Consider the following 3,625-nt stretch of genomic DNA (forward strand, 5'->3'; position numbering starts at 1 on the left):
AAAACTGGGCGATGGGTGGGACACAGGCTAAACAAGAACTTATTGTCTTTTGGACCAGGTTTTATTGAAGGGGTGGATCCAGGATTCTTCTTCTTCTTACGACTGGGTAGTAAAATAAAAGCTGAGGAAACCCTGGAGCCTTTGAATGACCAGAATCTGCAGAGGAGCGGTTGCCAGGTGAAGTTGAAGGTTGACGAATGCCATGACCGACTTTTCTTGGCTAGAGACAGTGATGACTGTCTGCAGATGTTTTTCTCTGGTCCGTCATCTGTTGGCTGGTTGCAGCTTCAGTCTGGTGTAAAGAGCTCCTCTCTCTGTCACATGCTTGGGTTAAAGAGTTCTCAGGTCAATGCAGGGGATAGAGAGCAGATACGTGTCCGAGGACTGTTGACCCTGAGATGTGGTCGAGGGGTGGAGGAGGTCAGACAGATGCTGTGCAGCAACGTCATGGAGGCTTTTAAAGCTGAGGAGGAGGGTTTTGTAAATAATGCTCGATTAAACTGGAGGTATGACCTTTTATGAGACAGCAACAGTCTGTGACATAACCTGAAGTGAGCCATATTAATTGAAAATGACAAAAGAAAAGGTCTCAAACACCTTTGCTGGGTCTCAGTTCAGGGGCTGCATCCCTTGGAGGTTGCTTTTGAATACTGACTAGTTCGTCCCGTTTTAAAAGCTCGAGGGATCCAGTGGATGGATCCTTCATGGGTGAGCCTGTCCCAGGAATCTGTGCAAACTGGTGACCAAGCTAACAAGGTAAATATCTGGGTGGTTCAAACGTCGATAACAATACAAGCTAGTGAGGCAAATAGAAAACTCTCTGTGGACCAGACCGTCTCATCTCTCTTGACACGCCTTTCCCCCTCTTCCTACAACTTAGGGTTAGGGTTAGTAGTAACTACTACAACTTAGCTGGACACGTAGATGTGGAAACAATGATGGTAATCAGTTTCTAAGGAAAAATAAAAGTACACAATTTGCCTGAACCACAGTGAGCAACCAGACATGATCTCCTGGGCTGTAGTCCCATGCACAGAGCTATAGACCTACACAAACTTCATTTTGGTCGGTTCTATGTGTGAAATTGGCTGTTGGACGTGGGTGCAGTTCAGAAAACGAGACCTTGTGTCTAATATCCAACTTCTGATTTGAAATCAATCCTTCCACTTCATAGCGGTGCAGAACGATTGTTTGAATGTGTCACGTATCGCTGTGCTCAGCATGAATCATCAGCCAACGACTGAACCTCTGCACCGGGAACAAAGACCTCCCCTAAGAAAGAAAATGATTCAAGGTTTCAGGCCAAGTGAAAAACGCCCTGAGATGAAATTAAAGTATTCGGCAGTTCCAAACGGCCCCTCTGACCTCAAAGCCTCCACTAGGTCTCATTCACTGGAACATGTTTCACATTGCACAACTCAGCAGCCGTATATCTAACTCTTCACAGCTGCTCAAACCACACAAACACACTTAAGTGCAAATCTGTTGTTTTTAATGAATGGTTTGAATCAATGAAAGATATTCACCTGTGCTCTGTGAAAGTGAGAAGACGTTGACCTTGACTTGGTCGACGTGTACGTGTCGCTTGTTGGCTTTTTTTATATCTGCAAGGAGTTGGTGTCTTTGTAAACAGGTCAAACAATGTAATGTAATAATACATTCTGCTCAGTCTTCGCATTAACACTGCAGCTATGGCTTTTAAGGATGTCTGAGTGTGTGTGTGTGTGTGTGTGTGTGTGTGTGTGTGTGTGTGTGTGTGTGTGTGTGTGTGTGTGTGTGTGTGTGTGGTAATAACTGTCCACAGCAACATGAAATCCACTTCATCTCCATCGAGTAGTTTACTCGCTCTCCCCGGGGCTGCTAGATTAAAACATCTTCGCTGCACTCGCTGAACCGTGGAGACTGGCCTTGCAGTGTAAGCAGTGTCCTCGTGCGCGATGAGATTTACAAACCAATTTTTCACGGTTTGGGGAACAAGCGCCACGGACGCAGGCTCAGATGCATCGTATTTATCTTCATAACTCAAAGACTGACACATGCGCTTGAAGTGAAGCAAAACCAGCAAAGAGACAAAGAGGCACAAGTTGCATTCATCGTTTTTTTCCTTCCAATCTTTTTTAATTTTTATTATAAAGAAACTTCTAACCCTTAAAAAGGAGTAGAAACCAATAGGATGCAGATTTGCCAGTAGTAAGTTCAAGGTGGTTTGTGAGCTGATGTTTGAAGCCTTGAGTTTGATATTGTGTTCAGCGCCATCTTGTTTTTTTGAAACCAGAAGTAACCACAGGTGGAGGAGCAGGGGGTGGAGCCTGACTGAGAGCTCGAGGACACTGCACGCCCACCTACACCTGCAACATGCACCCATTGGACAGTATGAGCTGTCAATCACGTGGTATAAATATCCGGATGCATACAGAGCTTTATCGTTAATTTGAGGATAAATGGTTAAAATTTATAAAATTAACATCAGTTGTATTGAAGACTGACTTGAAACTAGATATTGAGACAATAAACCTCTTAGGAAAATGTTTACTGACGTTATAAAATGAGAAGTAGAGTCGTTTCCTCATTGACTTCTGTAGATACTGACTGAGTTTCCAGCATTTCCACATTAGCTTCATTTTCCGGACTCGTAATCTGCGTCCAGTTTATGAAGTTAGGGGCTAAAAAAGACCCTCACTGAACAAGCTCAAAGATACAGTAGGCATCCACCAGCCCTTTGCACATGTGGTGCAAAGAATTATGGATACTACGAACTCTTCCAATGACACAGAATATATGTAAATTAAACAAATAATGGTAAGTGATGAGAATGATGAAGAGATGATGTCTGTTTTATGAACATCTAATTCACTGTAAAACTCCACAAGCCTCCTCCAACACCCAACTCATAAAAAAGAGGCTTCTCACCACTTGACTGTTTAATGTCGTAGCGGATTTATAGAACTTTTATGGTTTTCGAATGAACATTGAATATACATCAGTTTAACTAGATACATTTTCACTAAGCTCGTAGGATTAAAAGTTCATTAAGTTCATTAATACTCAGGCTTTGGGTCTAAATATCAGACGTGAGGTGGGAGACGTTGATCAGGTTTAAATGAACGGATTTTCAAAGTAAACACCGTTTGAGTTTCTATGACAACGGCACACAGGTTCTCTGTCGTGTTTGGAAGTGGAGGGTGAGGTGAGGGGTGTTCAGCTGCAACATGACACTTCACCACTAGATGTCACTAAATTCTACACACTGAACCTTTGCACTGTTAACAGTTAATGTGTAAGTTAATTTTGTGCCTTTTTAAAGAAAAAAGTGTGAGTTCTGGCTCCATTTAGACAAAACTCCAAACAATACTCTTCAGTTTCCGGCTACAGTTTGGGACCATGAGGACCTGACAGGGGCGAGTTTGCCTGAGAAATGATATCAGCCACAGTCAAGTGGAGTAGAAGTGAATGAGAGTATAAACACAGAAAACCTCCAGGGGAAAGAACGTGTCGGCCACCAGCTGTGCTGCTCGAGACTCAACGTATATCAAGTGAGTTTACATGATTAAAGGTTGAATATTACGGATATTAGCGTGTTGCATTCACTTGAAAAGTTAAAAAAGCTCTGTTTTTCTGAGATTAT

This window comes from Hippoglossus hippoglossus, chromosome 1, assembly GCF_009819705.1.
Source record: "Hippoglossus hippoglossus isolate fHipHip1 chromosome 1, fHipHip1.pri, whole genome shotgun sequence".
Lineage (NCBI taxonomy): Eukaryota > Metazoa > Chordata > Actinopteri > Pleuronectiformes > Pleuronectidae > Hippoglossus > Hippoglossus hippoglossus.